Genomic DNA, 21,082 nt, shown 5'->3' with positions numbered 1-21,082 from the left:
CAGGAGTATAATACCACGTAAAACACAATTTTAACTCCGGGCCACTTTTGGGTGGGTGGGTAGTGGTGTGAGTTAGGAGTCACCCGCTGCTCCAAAAATGGGGCCCACCGTATTTTAACTCCCAGGCCTCATTTGCACCGCGCCGGCCAACCTCCCTCCCATTCCGGGCGGGAAGCGGCAGAGAATTGCATGGCCCGAAGACCACCCGCCATTAGCTGGGAAGTGGCGGGATCGGCTACTGGGCCATCTCACAGGGGTCCCCATAATCAGCAGTGGAAGGGCAATATTTGTGGCAGGGGAGTCCTAAGCTTTCCTTGTGGGTCCAGAGGCGCACTCCTGCTAACAGGTTTTAATTAGCGTGTCATTTCAATTTATGTTAAATTTCCTGTTGTTTATTCAAATTAAGCATGTAAAATAATGTAACAGTATTTGATAGCTACTTCAAACTCACACGTTGGCCAGAATTTTTGTTTTAATTGTTAAAGTGCATCAAGTATTGATGGACTGTATAACTGATAGCAGCTCCTTATTCCTCCAAGAAGCAGAATGTAGTACTGCAAATGGGACTTAGTATATTTAAAATGGGGAAAATCCTAGTCTGTTGGTTTCAGCCCAGTGAGCCTGCTAATAATTGGCCTAATTAATGCTTTAGTCAATGTGTGCTGATGTATTACAGCTGAGCTAAGTGGAAAATGTGATCTTACCGTGATTATGCCAAGTTACATCACTGCTAGCACTGGTAATATATACACAAGACATGTGTAGTTCAACAATGCCACACAAGGAACAACTCTCGTGGCAAAAACTAGAATAATGATCCTGTTCAGTTCAGACTGCAGTATCTTCCAATAACTCAACAGCAACAGCCTTCTTCTATATAGCAGTAACTTTAATGTTGAAAACATTCTGCTGCACGTCATGTAGGAGAAGAAGGGCACCAGGTAGTGGTGGAAAAGTTAGGAGAGTTAACCAAAAGTTGGTTGAATATATATGTGTTTTATGAAGGCCATTAGATTTTGGGTCTTATAAATAGAGGCATAGAATGCAAGTGTAAAAAGGCAATTGGTTCGGCTACAGTTTTGGGCACTCCATTATAGAAAGGACATGAAAACCACAGAGAGCATATTGTTTAGATTCACCAAGATAATTCCAAGGGTTATGAGGAGAGACACGAGCTACTAGGACTATTTCCACTGCTGCAGAGAAAGTTAAGAGGAGATTTAATAGAAGTTTTTTTTTAAATCATGAAGTGTTTTGATAGAATGAATAGGGAAAGACTGTTTTCTCTGGCTGGGGAGTTGATGACGAGGGGTTATCAATTTAAAATTATTACTAAGAGAGTGAGGAAAGAGGTTAATAAAATATTGAACAAATACAAGGGGGGGGCGATATTCGCCTCCTTTGCGCCCGCCGTTAGCACCTCCGGGGGGCGATAACGGAGTGCAAAGGGGTTATCGCCGAGAAATTGGACGGGCTGCTACTGAGGCGCTCGCCGATAGCGGCGCACCCCAGGCCTCTGCGCCACCGGCGATGACATCATCGGCGAGCGACGTGACCCCTTAGCGCCCCGTAATGGCCCCTTACCGCCCCACGGCAGAAATTTGGCTGCGCCCCGCGAGGCTGCCGCAGGTGATGTCAGTGACAGCCTCGCGGGTTGCGAACCAGGCCGCACAACATTGTCGGGGCGGTAATTAAAGGGGAGGTCTGGATGCAGCCCGTGCCGGCATTTTATTCTTTTGGCCGACCTCCAGGTTGGCCTCTCGTGACGGCCTTTGGCGTGGTCCATAGCCGCCATCGCGCAGCCCAGCACCACGTCACAGTGCCGGGCTGCGGCCACGGCACCACGCCACTCTGTGGGCTAGTGGAGGCCATCAAACGGCCTGCAGAGCTCGCAGCGTCCCCCCCTTTTACGGTGAAACGCCTCAGCGCTACGCAGAGCGGATGCATAGCGTTCTGGTGCTACCGCGCTTTGCGCCCCAGACACCGCCCCGAGTGGAAGAGGAATGCCCCTCACCGGGGCAGTATACCCAATTTAGCGGCCAGGGTGGTACTCCCACGCCGGGCACTACATGCCTGCTGCTAATTCTGTTACCGCCCCCAAATGGGGTGTAACCGAATTTCACCCCCAACTTGTTGTTCAGAGAATTTGTTTTACACAGAGGGTTGTTAGAGCGCGGCTAACTTTGACACAGGGAGTGGTTAAGAAAAACACCATTGTTTCTTTTAAGGACAATTAGATAAATATTTGAAGCAGAGTAAAACCTAAGACTATGAGGTTAAAGCGAAGCAATGGGATTCGTTTTGGATTGTTCCAGCTAACAGTCAGCCCAAACGCAATGAGCTGAATGGTCTCCTCAGTAACCCTCCAGTCTGTGCTGTAAACCTCTATGGTTCAATAGGATGTTAAAGGTGAGGAGAGATGTAAAATAGCGGAAGGGTTTGTGGGTGGTGGGGGGAGGTGGGCAAGCTCCAGAGAGTTGGGCCAAAAGTTGTACAGATAACTGTCCTACACTCCATGTACTGGGCCAGATTTTAGGCTGCCTACAGGCTAGAGTTAAAATTGGGGCCAGTGGGTTAGAAAGCTTTCACCTCTGGCACTTGGATTTTGAATGCAGCCTAGCCAGGTGGTAGAAAATATGACAGAAAGTCGCCTCTCTTTGATAAATGTAAGTCTGGAGTTATGTCGCAGTCAGTACAAACTAGAAATAGTGTGAAACATTTATCATGTCTCAGTAGCCCAGTCCAGGGTAACTCTCTTTGAATCTTTCCGGCTCATGGTATTGCAGAGGTTAGAACTTGAAGTTAAGAGCTTTGTCGCTACTCTGGTGGGTCAGCCAGTTTATCCATTAAATAGTTGAGCCATTCAGACCAAGGGAGGTCACACATTCCAGCCCTGGTCTGTGCCCAGTCAGCTGGCCGCAGCTGCAGTGGCAGTAAAGGTTCGACAAGTGACCTTGGTTCCCCTGGATTAGGGAGGGGAGAAAATGTGCCAGTGTTCTCATTCCCCCATTGTTGAAGAGCCTGCCGACACTCGCTTGTTGCAGCTCACAGAAGAAGAGCAGCTTCTTGACTATATCAGGAGGTGACTGGTGTCCATGGAACCATAGCAAGGAGTCAACACTTCTGTTTAGCAGAAGGGCAAGAAACGGCAAGAGAGAATAAAACAGCCTCAGTCTGCCTACTGCCAGCCATGCTCAAAAGGTGTGATTAAAGCATTTTCAGACAACTGCCGACACACCCCAGTCGCATGACCCCCCTCCACTTGCTTGGGACGGAGCTGATACCAAGCACCACTGGGGCTTGAGTTGCTGCTGATATAATTGGGAAGCAGGCTCAGTCAAATAGTTCATTTTATTCTTTCTTCATCTACCGTGTTTTGTAAACGCACCAAAACACTCGCAGTGTTCTCCCAACGTCTGCCAACGGGGTGAGTCATTTTATCCAGTAACCCAGCCGAGAGCTGCCAACCTCACTTCCAAGCACGAGCGGTGCTGGCTTCTTTTTATAATGTTTTCTTTTGCTAATTCCTTTTTTTGTTTCTGAGCAAACGCCGGTCACACGTCTCACTTACACAGGGACTGGCTCAATTAACAGCCTCTGCATCGGTTTCTTCGCAGCAGCTGCCCCTTGACTGGAATTTGAATGCATGTCAAATAATAGCAGAGTTTCAGGGCTCAGCTGTTACGTGCATCCTCCCAAATAGCATTCTGTTTCACACTCTACACCGAGGGTTAGACCGTGCTCAGATCATCCGTACCATCTATAGATAGGCGAGGGGAGGAGGGGCAGACTGCAAAGTGACATTCGCAAGAGAAGGATCAGTGAGTTTTAAATTTAGATTAGAGTACAAATTGAATTGCTCTGTATTCCCCACACACCAAACGAACTCCGTCTACAGGGCCAGTGACAGTGACAGTTAAGGCACTGCTGATAGAGCAGGACTTGGCATCAGCACAGACAGTTCCGCAGGTACGCTGTGCTGAAGGAAGCGCATGGACTCGGGCCTCAGAGTCACACACCAAGCAATCTGGTCATTTCAGCAGAGCAGACAAGCAAAAGGAATGAGGTTAAGACGTGACGTCTCTATCATCGGACTAGGGTAGGACAAAGGCGTTCAAGACATTCTGTCAACGTATTTCTCTTTCTTATAAACTTCAGATTGTTTTTAATCCTTTGCCTGATGCTCCATTAAAACATTGGGGTACAGTTACTGTGCACAGGGCCCATTCGCGCTATGCGGTGCTGATACACTTTTGCAGTGTTCTTCCATTTCAGTGTTTATCATGTTATTATAAGCCATTTTTAAGGGAAAAATAAAGTAAGGCTGTGTTGATTTAACACCATTCAAAAAAATCACAGAAGATCTTGGAGACAACTTACGATGGAGTCAAACATCTTGCTCTGGGCAGATAGCAGTGGACAAAATGGGTTGTCACATGTATCATTAGGTACAGGAGACTCTAAACTAAACTTAAACTGAAGGCAACGCATGGACTCGGGCCGCATTGTTGCACGGAAACCCAGCGTAAGCTCGAGGAACAGCACCTCATCTTCCGATTAGGCACTTTACAGCCTTCCGGACTCTATCGATAGAGTTCAACAATTTCAGATCACAACCTCGGCCCCTATTACATTTTCACTTATTTTTTATCCACACCTTTGTTTTGTGCCCTTCCCCCTTTTTTCTCTCCCACATGGCAGCTGTCTCTCATTCTGCCAGCGCATTTCACACCTAATCTAGAGCCGTCCTTTGTCTCTTTACTAGTCCTGTCACCATCTCGTCTGGTTTTGAATACCTCTTAATGTCTCTTCACTTCTCTTTTGTTCTTTCATCCCCATTTCCCAGCCCCCAAACTGGCCTTTTAATCTGTTTCATTTCCTGTGTTTTTTCAGTCCTGACGAAGGGTTTCGACCTGAAACGTTGACTCTATTTCTCTCTCCACGGATGTTGCCTGGCCTGCCGAGTTTTTCCAGCATTTTCTGTTGTTATTTTAAACTGAAGGAACTTTGAAATGATGTCTTGGGGCTGTGATGTTTGGCCTACAACAGCCATGACTATTTTCCTTTGTGATAGAGTTGAGTCTTAGTCAATGGTGGGTTTTCCCTTTAACCCCCACATACCTAGATATCAGAGCCAGTGATGGTGTTCTGAAGGCTGTGAGGAGCTGACAGCTCATTTGAGAGTAATCTACAATACTGACACTGAAGTATCTGCAATAAGAGGGGTGGAAAATACCCAAAACCTTAACACCTCGTTCCCCCACCCTCCCATTAGCTACCCAGAGACCCTTGTTACACAGTAACAACCCGCTGACATTCACTATCCAAGTTAAAACATGAAGAATAGCTGCTTGTGCACGTTGCTGGAGGGGAGCCAACACCCGTGAGTCTGTATCCCATCCCACCCATGTAAGTTCATGTCTTCAGGGGAGGAAAGAAGAAATTCCAGAACAGAAAGTTACTTTACAAATATATAGATACGCAAGAAATCACACATGAATTTTTGTTTTACAGATTTGGATAAAGATCATATAACTCAAGAATGTAGAAAGGACAATTTGAATTATTGTATGAATATTGAAGTTCTACCTAACTGCACTCCATGGATTACAGTGTGCAGCCAAACTTCCAGTCAGGTAAGCCACAACTTCCCAAAACTCTGCTGGATTGGGGTGGGGGAGGGGGGTCACATACATTTGGTATTGACGGCACAAGAGTGTCTACATAATCGGGCAATTGTCACATTGCGCTCACTCTACCTGAAGGTTCTAAGGAAGCTAAGCTGAGCACCACCCTGAAGCTGTCTGAACACTGGGAGGCCGGGGATACGAAGGAAGATTTCCTCTTTGCATTATATCTGACAAAATCATAAGCTTGTTCTTTTCAAATCCATGTAAAATTTTGTTACACTTAGTACATAGATTGAATCCTCCCCCACCCCTTGACTAACTTCCAATCAAATCCTTATAATGTACCTAGTTATATTTACAGCAATTTATCAAGATACCAAACACAAAAGAACCAAAGGCGACATGAGGAAAAACATTTTTATGCAGCAAATGGTTAGAATCTGGAATGCACTGCCTAAAAGGGTGGTGGAGGCAGACTCAATCGTGGCTTTCAATAGGGAATTGGATAAGTACCTGAAGGAAAAAAATTTGCAGGGCTACAGGGAAAGGGCGGGGGAGTGGGACTAGCTGAAGTGCTCTTGCAGAGAGCTGGCACGGGCTCGACGGGCCCAATGGCCTCCTTCTGTGCGGTAACCATTCTATGATTCTATTTCTTCAACCACTTTCATGTTGGTCCTTTCATTCAGATTCAGGTAAAACTGTCTGCACATCAGCTGCTGGGCTACAGGAAACAAATTTAACAGCATAGACAGTAGGGGCCAGCCCATGGATGTCAGATTAAAATACCAACATGAAAGTAGTCTTAGTTTGCAAAAAAGATAGAAAACTGCAAATATATATGTTTCTATATCATCAACCAGTTTTTCACTTCTTTTCAGCCTTTAAAAAAAGCTAATAGTCAGCTGTTTAGCCCATTAACTCGTCTCTATGACAGGAGTCAACATTCCTGACTCTGGACTTCTATCTGTTTCCCTCTTTCTCCCCTCCCCCCTTATTTTGTTCAGCCCTGTTAGAGGCTTGCCTTTCTGATAGTTTACAGCTCTGATGGTGGGTCCACAACCAAAATGCTAGCCGACCTACTTCTGGTGTGTGTGTGTGCGTAACGTTCAGTGCATGCTGTAAGTGTGCTCTCAAAATTCTAAGACAGTAGAGGCACAGCCATACCACTCTCTCCTTAGTGTTTCCACAGAGTTTGACACAGTTGGCCTGACTTTCCCATCTATCACTTTCCTGACATTATCCAACTCCCTGGGACTACCTTTACATGATTCCATTCTTAACTTCCTGGACACAGCAATGCAACTGCACCAATGGCTTCTTCCCCCAACCCCACTCCTGCACCATCAGCTTGGGAGTCTCCCAAGGATCAATCCCCGGCCTCCTCTTTTTCTCATCTATATGCTGCCCTTCGGTGACATCGTCCTGAGGCATGGGCTCAGCTTCCATATGTATGCGATGATGCCCAGCCCTACAGCCACTTTAGTGCTGTCGGACTGCTCCGAATTCAAGCCTTAGATGAGCTGCAATTTCCTTCAGCTGCACATCGGTACAACCAAAGCCATCATTCACAGTAGTCACTACAAACTCTGTTCATTTGGCACTATCTCCAACCCCTTTCCTTGGTGTCTTGTTAGACCCTGAGCGGTGCTACAATTTTCCTACAAACATACAGGTCATCATATATACAGAGCAGGCTCACTGCAGTAACTTCACTCGATGGCAAAACCCTTATAAACTGTGGGTTAGGCCTAGGCAGTCATATTGTGTCCAATTCATTGTCACCACACTTTAGGAAGGAAGCCTTGGAGAGGGTGCAGATGACATTTACCAGAATGGTACCAGGGATGAGGGACTTCAGTTATGTGGAGAGACTAGAGAAGTTCGGATTAGAGCAGAGAAGGTTAAGGGCGGATTTAATTGAGGTGTTCAAAATTCTGAAGGGTTTTGATAAAGTAAATAAGGAGAATCTATTTCCACTAGTGGGAGGGTCGGTAACCAGAGGACACAGATTTCAGATAATTGCCGAAAGAACCATTGTGGAGATGGGGAGAATTTTTTACTCAATGAGTTGTTACGATCTGAACTGCACTGCAATGAAAGCAGATTCATTGGTAACTTTCAAAAGGGAATTGGGTAAATATTTGAAGGGAAAACATTTGCAGGGCTATGAGGAAAGAGCAGGGGAGTGGGACTAATTGGAAAGCTCCTTCAAAGAGCTGGCACAGGTATGATGGGATGAATGGCCTCCTTCTGTGCTGTAAGATTCTATGATACAGAGAGAGATTGCCACTGACCAGCGAGGAAACTCCAGCAGTGCCTCAGTGAAACACTCACTGCAGCACCAGAAGGAGCAGGAGCTAAACTTCGAGGAAGAGCCAGCCCCCTGAAGACTAGCAGAGTTTTTTCTCTCACTCCTTCTAAGTGCCACCTCAGTGTGATGGCAGGCTGCCGCTCCTCAATCACACTAACCCACAGATAATACCCAGTGATCATAGGCATGAAATCGTCCTGGCCCTCCTGCCAGCACTTGGCGTCTGTACTAGTTCACTGCTCCTGTCCCCTACTTGCCTCTTCAGTGGTCCTCTGAGGAGAATGGTTACGAGGGGCAGATTTCTCCTCATTCTGAGAGGTAAAGTTGTCATCCCTTTCTCCTGCCATATTCAGCTGTTGGCTGCCACTTGCAGCAATGCAGCAAACCACGGATCTGCGTGGAACAAACCCTTGGCCATCAGTAAAGAGCATGAAATCTACCATCAGGATGCAATCAAGCCAAACCGCAGCTTTTGTAAATCAGACATAAAGGCCTCTTGTAAATTGGAGCCCAGGGTCTGAACAGAGCCAGACACAGAGTTGGCGAGTAAAACTACGTCAGCACTTGGGACCTCTGTCCTTCGGAGCTCCCTCACAGGATGCCCTGGAGTGGCACTTACTCCATTGTATTCTCAGCAGGTTCCCCAAAGCATCTGACAGATGTCGGAGCATTACTACTACATGTTCTCTGCCACTCCATGTAGTGACCACTGAAGATGCTAAGAAAGGACTGCATGATGAGCTAATTAATGAGTGCCGCTTGGTCGCAGCCCCTGCAAGTTACGAATCCATGAGTCCTGCAGCAGCTGACCCTAACCTGCAGTACCTCGTGTTGCTGCTCATCAGACTCATGGGGCTCGAGGAGCTGAATGACCTACTCCTGTTCCTATGTCTGATACCACCTAAGCTTGCTCTGCATATCAGTGTGTGGTGCCTCGTCTCCCTATATGATTTCCCCAATATGATTTGTGGGCTCATGCTTGTGAGGTCTGGAGTGCTTGATAGGTATTGATGTGATAGGACTGCTTCCTGCTCCCACTTCCTTGGTGACAGCATCCTCATCACGGAAGATCTCTGCGCAAAGAAAGGGCAACGTGTTAATGCTATGCAGCCAATGGCTGTAACCCCAGTAGGAAGGACTAAATGGTTCTTTGCAGCAGAGGGGCAGATATGAATGAGTGTAAAATGGTAGTAAGAAAAAGGGGTTAAAATGCTGGGCTGGCACAAAGCCACCAAGTTCTCCCTAACTCACTCCTTCAATGGCCTCTACCCCAGTTATTTGGAGGGCCTGTTCCCTGTCGTGGCAGAGGCATCACAGATTGCTTGGTCTACCTGTGCAGGTTCTCCGCTCATGATCGTATTCGTCTCTTTTGAAAAGAGAACACAGAACCTTTGAGAATTAGGAGGCATTATGAGGGGCACCCCAGTGAGCAGACTACATTCCACCTAGTGTGAAAAGATGGCTAAAGAGCAGGCAAGTGGTCTAGGAGTCATGTGTGGGTGAGTTGGTGAGAAAACATGGCAGAGTTATGTTAGTGAAAGGCTGATCTTCCTTTTAACAGCCACCAAGTTGGAGGTGCATCTTCAGATATTTAGGAGGTTTAAGAAGTGAGAGGTGGAGCCAATGGGTTGCAGGCTGTGTTGCAGGTATAAAAGCATACTGTGGGCTGAGAGCTTGACACAAGCATAGTGCAGCCATCTCCTTCCTTTCAGTGGGAAGCAATTAGTTTTCCCTGCCTTGGCACTCTTCCTCAGGCTGGAGAACTTTCTTCTTGTTTTCTCCCATAGTGATGTACTGAGGAGACAGCGGTCACATGATTGGCCAGCTCCTACACTGGCTCTATTTGGAGGACTTCCCTCTGTCCCCAAAATTGCCACTTTCCTCGGGGGCGCCTCCTCCAATTAAACCTCCAAGCTCTCTTTGATGAAGCAGTTAGCTCTGAGAACTCCTCCAGCCATGCTGTTCAATATGTCAGCATTCTCTCAAAAAACGCTGTGTCCCTTTAAAGGTACATGGGAAGAGAGCACAGGGAGTTTATTTAAAATGATGTATGCTGGTTGACCCCACAGAATCTGGCAGGCCCAGGCTGCCAGTCTACTAACATGGGTACGGATTCGAGCACAGGCCACTTTTTGATCTGCGCATGAAATCCATCCTATAATTGGACGGCGAAGGAAATTTTATTTGATTTGTGTTGACAAAGATATCTTTGTGCACTCTGACGCAGCACAAATAAATGTTCTGCCACCTACATTTGCCATGGTGCATTGCTACTGAGAAAAGGCCAGGGGTGTATTAGTGTGGTGCCTGCGTACTCAAAACTCAATGGTATTAATTGTAAAGGGGATCCATCTTCATGTGAAAGTATGTGGCCTTTGTTTTTGTTTAGTTGAGATTTAAGTGCATCATTGGTGCCTTGGGTGTGATGCCACTGAGACAAAAGCAATTCACGGCTGTCCTGGTAATTCTTCCCTTCCCCTTCATGAAGGCACTGCCCATTTATGGTATCGCGCCCATCCCACACTTCTCTGTAGAGTGGAGTATTGGCTATGCATATTTACCAATAAAGAGCTCCGTATAATTGAGCTAGTCAAAAATTGCAGAAGTTTTTATAAATTGTTTTAAATTATCGTTGTTTCCACATCTGACCTCAGTATTTGGGACATGTCACATGGGCCTTTTGTTGCCCCTGATGATCTGTGGCACAAATCCCAAGGTTATTTTCTCCTCGCTATGCAAGAGAATTGCAGCCCGGTGATGTGAAACCACGGCAGAAATGATTTTCAAAGAAGGCTTTCACTATTAATGTGGTGTGAAATAGCACTTTATGCCACTGAATAGAATCTGTGAACTAGTCCCTTGGGGGTCTGTGTACCAGTGCCAACACCAGAACTGCTAACGGCACAATCAGCAGGGATGACAAAAATTGCAAACCCATTTAAACCCACCTCCATTTCCAGGAATGACTTGCCCCATTATAGGTCAAATTTTAAAACTAACAAGAAAGGGCCTGCTGAGTTTTTCCAGCGTTTTCTGTTGTTATTTAAGAAAGGGCACTTGCTAGTTCTGGCCGAAATATGGGTCCAAAATCTATCCCAGTCCAGTATGGCCACTCCTGGCTAAATTAACTTGTGTGAAACTGGAAAAAAATGAGCAACTTAATGGCCCCGACATTAACGGGGAGCCGGGGAGGTTACAGGGAAGCCCATAATTAGGCAAAGAACCCAGCAAGGCTGGGGACATGGAGGCCCTGCCGATCTTAACAGCAGGGACTCATTAGAATATTTTTGGGCTACCTCCCTCCCAGCATGGAATATTGACCGTAGGAGGCCGCAGCCGGGGACCCGTCGGGACGGTCCCTGGTACTCGGAAGGGAGTATCAGCTACAGGCTGCGATTGGGTTGGGGTGGGTGGGGGGGGGGCGGGGGGAGGTGGTGAGAGACTGGAGATCGGGGCCGAAGGGGGGAGGATGGAGCCGAAGGCTCCAGGCAGTTATCGGGGCTGGGAAGGCCAAAGGCTTCCTTGTGAGGCCTGTGGGGAGCACTCCTGCTCCTCCTGGCCCACAAATAGTGCTGAAAGAGCAGATCTTTAGCACTTGCCATCGGGAGTCAGCAGCTCAGGCCTCCCCCTCACTTCCAGTTAAATTTAAGTTGCGGTAATGATGTCATCAGACTGCGACTTTGGAATGTTAATTAGACCCCGTCCGTCTTTTACGAGAGCTTCGTCATGGCCTGATTTAAAGTTTAATGGGGAGGGAATGGGGTTGGGTTGGGGTTGCGTTTTTCAATCTTCATATTTTTACACCCCCCTGATGGGCGGGAAATCGAGGCCATGGTGTTTCCTGGCTGAATTAGTATCAAAACTCAACACATCTTCTGTTCTACTGTAAGGGTATGGATAATAAGGTAAATGCACATTCGTGTGACTTGTCTAGCAACAGCTACAGTTTTCATGTCATTTTGCAGTCAGGAAATCACTTTAGATGTAATGTAGCAACGGAGCACCAGCACCCTTTCAAACTTCAGACTGCCAACATTTTCAAAAACAATCCAGGATCGCAGCCCTTCCTGCCAACTGGCCAGACGTCCCAGACAGTGAATGGTTGATTTTAATGTGGGAACGGAGTGGGTGGAGCAGGGGTTAAACCCGCGTATAATGAAGGATGTGATGGAGGGGAGATAATAGTTGAGAGTAGTGGGGGAAGGGGTGAGAGGAGTGTTGTGAGATTTTTTTGAGGGAGGTGGAGAGGTGTACCTACCCTTGCTACTCGAGGTCATTGATCCTCTTTCTGCATTGAACCCAGGTCCTGGGGGTGATGCTGCTAGCACTGACCCACTGCCCAATTCTGCAGGCAATCAGGAGGGCCGCCCATCCTTCAAATGGCAGGACAAGTTGAGAAGGCTGTTAAAGAAGCTTTATAAATAGATGCATTGAGTACAAAATCAAGGAAGTTATGCTAAACCTTTATAAAACACTGGTTAGGCCCCAGCTGGAGTATTGTGTTCAATTCTGGGCACCACACTTTAGGAAGGACGTCAAGGCCTTAGAGAGGGTGCAGAGGAGATTTACTAGAATGGTACCAGGGGTGAGGCACTTCAGTTATGTGGAGAGACTGGAGAAGCTGGGGTTGTTCTTACAGCAGAAAGGTAGAGGTGTTAAAATCATGAAGGGTTCAGATAGAGTAAATAAGGAGAAACGGTTTCCAATGGCTGAATTGTCGATAACCAGACGGCACAGATTTGGCAAAAGAACCAGAGGCGACATGAGGAAAAACTTTTTTACGCAACGAGTGGTTAGGATTTGGAATACGCTGACAGATAGGGTGGTGGATACATATTCAATAGTAGCTTTTAAAAGGGAATTGGATAAATACTTGAAGAAGAAAACATTGCAGGGATATGAGGAAAAGGTGGGGGAGTGGGACTAGTTGGACAGCCTTTACTGAGCAACAAATTAAGCCTTGTTCTCCACCCCAATTATTTCCAGTCTAGCAGTAAAAGTTTGTATTTATATATTTACATTTTGTTTAAGTATCAGAAGTACAATTTCAAAATTTGCAGATAACACAAAATTGGGGATAATACTTAATTACTTAATACGGAGGAAGACTGTGACACAATACAAGAAGACGTTAATAAAGTTGCAGAATGGGCATGCAAATGGCTAATTAATTTCAATATAGATAAGTGTGAGGCGGTGCATTTTGGTAGGAGAAATAAGAGGCCACATACTCCATGGAAAGGAAGAGTCTAAATGGGGTAGTTGAGCAAAGGGATCTAGGTGTACAGATTCACAAATCATTAAAAGTAGCAACGCAAGTTAACAAGGCCATCAAAAATGCAAACAAAGCACTGGAGTCATTTCCAGTTGAATAGAATTGAAACTCAGAGAGGTTATTGTAGTGTATGTGCTTTAAGTCAGAACTACTTTTTACAGCTCCTGTATACTGTGGTACCGGCAGTAACCACACCGGTATATAAGCTGTGCGCATGCCTCTGTACCCCCAGTCTAGAGATTACCCTCCTCCAGTAAAGACCTGTTATTTGTTTATGTACAGCATCCGTGTAATTATTTATCCACTGAACCACGGATCTAACAGTTATGTTAACTGTGTATATAACCTTGGTTTGACCACACTGTACTGTGCACAGTTCTGCTTTCCATATTACAATTACAAAAGGATATAAAGACATTAGAGAAGGTGCAAAAAAGTATGACACCAGAACTGAGCGGTTATAACTATCAGGAAAGACTGAACAGGCTGGAGCTCTTTTCTCTAGAAAAGAGAAGGCTGAGGGGTGACCTAATAGAGGTCTTTAAAATTATGAAGGGGTTTGACAGGGTAGATGTGGGGGAGTTCAACACTAGGGGTCATAAATATAAGATTGCCACTAATAAATCCATTAAGGAATTCCGGAGAAACCTCTTTAATCAGAAAGTGGTTAGAACATGGAACTTGCTACCATATGGAGTAGTTGAGCTGAATAGCACAGATGCATTTAAGGGAAACTAGATCAGTACACGAGGGAGAAAGGAATAGAAGGATATGCTGACAGGGTTAGAAAAAGTAGGGTGGGAGGAGGCTCGTGTGGAGCATAAACACTGGTGTAGATGAGTTGGGCCAAATGGCCTGTTCCTGTGTTGTAAATTCTGTGTAAAATTTAACACTGGTAGTATCCAGGGCATTTTAAGGATGCCTCCAGCAATATAGATTCAACACAAACACCCATCCCAGTGGAACTGTATTGCTGGAAATAAAAACAACTGGATCCTTATCCAGCCGAGAGCAAGATTCCAGTTGCTTATTTATTTTAAAAGATCACAAGATAGATACAGATCAAAAAGAACATTCAGTCCATTTTGCTCATCTATCCAGGAGACTGTGGGTGTGGCCTAGAAATTGGATTGTGCCTTCATTACCATACCCCGCCCGGGGTCCATTCAATGGGTCAGACTTTGCTGCAGCGGGGCATCTTGCAGCATGTTCATGTACGCTTAGGTTTTAAAACATTTTTCCCCACAAAGTTGCTGGAAGTGCGAGCTGACAACGGCGCAGCGAGGGCAACAGGGCATCTGGGACCTCGGTGAACAACGGGATAATCAGTGTATCTCCTTAACCAATGAAATTAAAGGATTGAGAAATGGAGGAAGGATTGAGAAGGAGGGTGAATTCGAGTGGGCGAATTCAACGTCAAAGCAGGTACAGAAAGAGAACTAAAGAGAGGGAAAGAAAGATTGGATTAAGAGAGAGAGAGAGAGAGAAAGGAAAAGTAAGAAAAAAATGTAAAAATTTAAAATTTGACATTTTTAAATCACCTAATACAATTCACAACCTGAAAAAATGAGTCTCCAGACTTATAATTATTTACTTTCTGGGCAAGACAGGTTGATTGACAATCAGTTAACAATTATCACATCATTAAAAGAGTACTTACGCTAGTAATTACTAGACATAACTTTCTGCGGCGTGTTAAATGGGCAATTAATGTGCAAATGCAGCAACTTCATGAAACTCACGGGGAGGTTAAGCGCGGGGTGCCATTTTCATGAAGCTAACAGCGGAGCGACACAAATCGACCAGCAACTTGTGGCGATTTGCAATTCATGGGTATGTCTTCCTTGTTACAAGTTGTTGGCTGATTTGCGCATTAATCACAGCATGTGCCGTTCACAAGCCGTTATTTTTTTCCTATGTTGTTTATTCTTTTATTAAGAGGTTGTTGGCGTCAGTCCTAAATTTTCCTTTTATCAGTTTGATCCTGTGTCTCCTTGAACAATGTTCACAGTTTAGTTTGAAGCTCTGGATTTAGTTGTTCCATACTGTTTACTATCCTATATACCATTGTACAGTCTCCTCTTTTAACCTCCTTTCAAACCCAAGTTTGTCCGGTCTTTTCTCATAACATCAGGAATCAGGCTCCAAGGTGTGAATGTCTCCTATGTGGCATAGAAACATAGGAACATAGAATATAGGAGCAGGAATAGGCCATTCGGCCCCTCGAGCCTGCTCCGCCATTCAATGAGATCATGGCTGATCATCCAAATTCAGTACCCTGCCCCTGCCTTCTCCCCATGACCCTTGATCCCTTTAGCCTTAAGAAATATATCTAACCCCTTCTTGAATATATTTAATGAATTGGCCTCAACTGCCTTCTGTGGCAGAGAATTCCACAGGTTCACCACTCTCTGGGTGAAGAAATTCCTCCTCATCTCTATCCTAAATGGCTTACCCCTTATCTTTAGACTGTGACCCCTGGTTCTGGACTCCCCCGCTATCGGGAACATCCTTCCTGCATCTAGTCTGTCTGGTCCTGTGAGAATTTTATAAGTTTCAATGAGATCCCCTCTCATTCTTCTAAACTCCAGCGAGTATAAGCTAAATCGACCCAATCTCTCCTCATACATCATTCCTGCCATCCCAGGTATCAGTCTGGTGAATCTTTGCTGCACTCCCTCCATGGCAAGAACATCCTTCCTCAGATAAGGCAACCAAGATTGCACACAATACTCAAGGTGTGGTCTCACCAAGGCCCTGTACAACTGCAGCAAGACATCCTTGTTCCTGTACTCGAATCCTCTCGCTACGGAGGCCAACATACCATTTGCCGCCTTAACCGCCTGCTGCACCTGCATGCTTACCTTCAGCGACTGGTGCACAAGGACACCCAGGTCTCGTTGCACTTCCCCTTCTCCCAATCTATTGCCGTTCAGATAATCTGTCTTCCTGTTTTTGCCACCAAAGTGGATAACCTCGCATTTATCCACATTATACTGCATCTGCCATACATCTGCCCAATCATCCAACCTGTCCAAATCATACTGGAGTTTCTCGGCATCCCCCTCACAGCACACATGCCCACCCAGCTTTGTGTTGTCTGCAAACTTGGAGCTATTACATCTAGTTCCCTTGTCTAGATCATTAATATATATTGTGAATAGCTGGGGTCCTAGCACCAATCCCTGCGGTACCCCACTAGTCACTGCCTGCCACTCGGAAAAAGAGCTGTTTATTCCAACTCTTTGCTTCCTGTCTGCCAGCCAGTTCTCTATCCAAGTCAGTACCTTGCCCCCAATCCCATGTGCTTTAACTTTACATGCTAATCTCTTATGTGGGACCTTATTGAAAGCCTTCTGAAAGTCCAAATACACCACATCCACTGGTTCTCCCTTATCCATTCTACCAGTTACATCCTCAAAAAATTCCAGTAGATTAGTCAAGCACGATTTATTTTTGTAAAACATGTTCACTTTGTCCGATCCTGTCACTGCTTTCCAAGTGTTCTGCTATTACATCTTTTATAATGGATTCTAGCCTTTTCCCCACTACCGATGTCAGGCTTACCGGTCTATAATTCCCCATTTTCTCTCTACCACCTTTTTTGAATAGTGGGGTAACATTAGCTACCCTCCAATCCATGGGAACTGTTCCAGAATCTATAGAATTTTGGAAGATGACCAGCAATGCATCTACTATTTCTAGGGCCACTTCCTTAAGTACCCTAGGATGTAGATTATCAGGCCCTGGGGATTTATCGGCCTTCAATCCCGTCAATTTCCTTAACACCATTTCCCTACAAATACAAATGTCTCAGTGACTCAAGCGGCACACAGTACTCTGAGCGTGGTCTGATCAGAGCATCACACAGTTTGAGCTTGAGTTGCTCGCACCTGTATTTTACAGTTTTAGCTGTATGCGTCAGCATTCTATTTTTCCTCAAAATAACGCTTTATGTTTAATGGGTTATAGTTGGATGCGAGCATCACATGTAATTCAAAAGAACCTCATGTCCGCAAATAACTTGAACCAGGTGGCTTGTGGTTCCTACCCAAAAACCTAAATTTGGTCCAAATTGAACTAATTTAAGTTTGGACACACCTCACCATTGTACAGTTGTTCCCTGCAAGCAGATAAGGAAAACAATGTAATGTAGGAGTCGCTGGAAATCATCAGGCTGCGAGACTTTCGTAGCAGCAAAGAAAAACGCGTGTTAGCTTTATTAACTCTCCGCATGGACTGAGGGACTCGGCCTCGTCGCAGGGCTATGACGTCATCACACAATCGACGACTCTTAAAGGGACCCTGCCCCGATAACCCAACCAAGTTCCGTACATAACGTGGAGCGATAACAACGTCGATCCAACTGTTGTCCCGGAGGCTGGCCCGGAGCGATGAACCCGTTCACACAGCCCGTTAGCCTGAGGGTGATATGCGGTGGTGCGGTGGAGTCTCAACCCGAGGCCTTGGGCAACAGCGTTCCAGAGCTCCGATGTGATCTGGGGCCCCCGGTCGGAGGAGACGTCAGATGGGGCGCCGAACCAGGCGACCCAAGTGTTGATGAATGCCCAAGCCACATCGGCAGACGTTGTTGACGACAGCGGGACGGCTTCCGGCCATCGGGTGGTTCCGTCGACCATCGTGAGGAGGTGGGTGAACCCGCGGGAGGGTGGCAGGGGCCCCACCAGGTCCACGTTAACATGGTCGAACCGCCTCTCAGGCACCGCGAAAGGCGCCAACGGGGCCTTAGTATGGCGATGCACTTTCGAGCGCTGGCATACCACGCAGGTATTGGCCCAGTCGCGAACGTCCTTCTTGAGCCCGTGCCAGACGAACTTAGCCGCCGCCAGCTTCTGTGACGGCTTCCTGCCCAGGTGGGAAAGGCTATGGACGGCGTCGAAAACCTGCCGTCTCCACCCGTCGGGCACGACGGGGCGTGGCTGCCCAGCGGAGACGTCGCACAGGAACGCGGTGCTGGCATCGTCAAATGCGACGTCCGCTAACTGAAGGCCCGTGATAGCCGTCCTGTAGGCCTGGATGTCCGGGTCGCAGGCCTGGTCAGCTGCCATGCGGGTGTAGTCGATGCCGAGGTGTACGGCGCTGGCGACGGCCCGGGAGAGACAGTCGGCGACGGGGTTGTCTTTCCCAGCCACAGGCTGGATGTCCGTCGTGAACTCGGAGACGAAGGAAAGCTGGCGCTGCTGACAGGCCGACCACAGCTCGGAAACTTTGGCCATGGCGAAGGTCAACGGCTTGTGGTCCACGAACGCCGTGAACGGGCGGGCCTCCAGCAGGAAATGGAAGTGTCGGACGGCGAGGTAGAGGCCGAGAAGCTCGCGATCGAAGGTGCCGTACTTCCGCTCGTTGGGGCGGAGCTGCCGGCTGAAGAAGGCGAGCGGCTGCCAGGTGCCATTGACCCACTGTTCGTGGACGGCACCGACAGCATAGTCCGAAGCGTCAGTGGTGAGAGCGATCGGCGCATCGGGCAACGGATGCGCCAGCATGGTCGCGTTAGCCAGGGCCCTTTTCGTGTCCGTGAAAGAGTTGGCCATCTCCTCAGACCAGTCGACGGCGAGCTTGGCGGGCTTGCCTTTGAGGGCCTTGTAAAGGGGCCGCATAAGCTGGGCTGCCCGGGGAATGAAGCGATGATAAAAGTTCACCATGCCCAAAAACTCCTGCAGGGCCTTCACGGTGAGGGGTCGCAGAAAATCCTTTACGGCCTCCACTTTCGATGGCAGTGGCACCGTGATGCGGTGCCCGAGAAAGTCAATCGAGGACAGCCCGAACTGGCACTTGGCCGGATTGGCGATTAGGCCGTGCTGGCTGAGGCGTTCGAAGAGAGTCCGGAGGTGGGACACATGCTCCGTCCTGGAGGCGCTGGCGATGAGGATGTCGTCCAGGTATACGAACAGGAATGGCAGGTCCCGTAACACAGTGTCCATTAGGCATTGAAAAGCCTGAGCGGCGTTTTTGAGACCGAATAGCATGCAGAGGAATTTGAACAGCCCGAACGGGGTGATCACCGTGGTTTTCGGGACGTCCTGCGGCCAGACAGGGACCTGGTGGTAACCCCGAATGAGGTCCACTTTAGAGAAAACAACTTTCCCGGCCAGGTGGGCGGAAAAGTCCTGGATGTGTGGAATCGGGTAGCGGTCGGGGGTCGTAGCGTTGTTGAGGCGCCGGTAATCGCCGCACGGGCACCAACCGCCGCCTGGTTTCGGTGCGATATGGAGGGGCGAGGCCCACGGACTGTTTGACCGGCGAATGATGCCGAGGCGCTCCATCGTGTCGAACTCGGCTTTAGCGATGGCGAGTTTCCCCGGGTTGACGCGCCGAGCGTGGGCGTAGACAGGCAGACCGGTGGTCAGGATGTGGTGTTCTACCCTGTGCTTGGTGGCGGTGGATGAGAAAGTGGGCTTCGTGAGGTCCCGGAAACGGCGAGGAGGCGGGAAAACTCGTTGGAGGCCGAGAGTGCGCTGGACAACTTCGTCGTGCCGGAACCACTGAGAGAACACGGGAGCGAACTGAAAGTCTCAGCATTGACGAGACGTCAGTTCTTGACATCCACCAAAAAGCCATTGGCGCAGAGGAAGTCAGCGCCGAGAAGGGGGGTGGACGCTTTCGCTGTAACAAAGTCCCAAGCGAAACGCTGCCTGCCAAAACACAGCACCATGCTCCGTTTCCCGAAGGTACGGATGGAACTGCCGTTGGTGGCTTCGAGGGCGGGGCCATGGTTCCCCCCCTGTATGTCTACGGTTGACGTGGGCAGGACGCTCACCTGGGCACCCGTGTCGCAGAGGAAACGACGTCCAGAGTCAGTGTCCGTAATGAATAACAGACTACCTGAACGGCCGACAGCCATGGTAGCTAATGAGTGGGCCTTCGTGTTTCCTGACGCGGTAAAGCTGCACGGGGGCCGGCACTTCTTAGCTTTGGTGTAGTGTATGTGCCTTTAAGAGCCCCCTGTGTACTGTAATGCCGGTAATGGCCACTCGGGCTATATAAGCCTGTATATTGTGTTGTATCAGTTAGTTCACCTCCAGACTTTGTTCAGTAAACACCTGTGAAACCAACTCCTGCCTTCAGTGTCTCTATTAACACACGGATACAACAGTGGCGACGAATTGGAAACGGACTTACCTGCAATTCGGCAGCACCTCAAGGACATCGATTCCTCAGATGTCCAAAATCGAAGAAAAGAAAGAAAAAAAAAACTGTGGTTTCACCAGCTAGCCGAGCTGGTGGCAGGTACTGCAATAATCCTTCCTGGGCGGGCTGGGGCTCCATCGGCTGGCTCTGCGGCGAGGCCAAGCAGCGAAGGCGGAGGCAAGCGGAAACAGACGGAGGGGAGCACTCGGGAGATGGCCAGCGCTCAAAGCAGGTCGGCGTTCGGACCTAGCAGAGGGGGGGAAAAGTCCCAGAGAGTCCAGCGGGAACGAGTCTCCACCTGTAAATAAAAAAAAAAATTTCAATTTAAAAAAACGCGGAAAACAGCGTTGTCAGCAGCAGCAGCGGCAGGAAAGCACGGGAAGCGCCATATCTTTTCTGCAGGAAAGAAAGAAAAGCGCGGGAAGCGCCATTTTTTTTCCAGGATGCCTAAGGCTGGCAATATTGATGCTTTTGATAACGATATAGAGGATTGGACCACATATGTGGAAAGAGTGGAAGTATATTGCACAGCAAATGGAATAGAAAATGATAAAAAGGCGTCAGTACTTCTAAATCTAATGGGCGCAAAGAAATACCGGCTGTTACGAAACTTAATCACTCCAGCCAAACCAAAGGACAAGAATTTTAAGGAAATTGTTGATACCCTACAGGAGCACTTAAACCCAACACCGCTGCTGATAGCGGAACAATTCAAAT

General features: G+C 47.7%; 1 protein-coding gene across 3 annotated transcripts in view; it reads left to right on the top strand.

Annotated features, from left to right (window-relative positions):
• Positions 1 to 21,082, top strand: part of jcada (junctional cadherin 5 associated a) — a 280,161-nt gene that overhangs the window by 141,716 nt on the left and 117,363 nt on the right. For 2 of the 3 annotated variants that reach the window (XM_085987674.1, XM_085987671.1), the window contains exon 2: positions 5,515 to 5,636. The gene's annotated coding sequence lies outside the window, so the exon portion shown is untranslated. Of the gene's footprint in view, positions 1 to 2,926; positions 3,428 to 5,514; positions 5,637 to 21,082 lie in introns of those variants that run through there. The other variant, XM_085987672.1, reaches the window with a different exon arrangement.

Source organism: Somniosus microcephalus, chromosome 5 (genome assembly GCF_052327205.1).
Source record: "Somniosus microcephalus isolate GS21.2 chromosome 5, FLI_Smic_1.0, whole genome shotgun sequence".
Lineage (NCBI taxonomy): Eukaryota > Metazoa > Chordata > Chondrichthyes > Squaliformes > Somniosidae > Somniosus > Somniosus microcephalus.
This window is presented reverse-complemented; position numbering and strand designations above follow the sequence as displayed.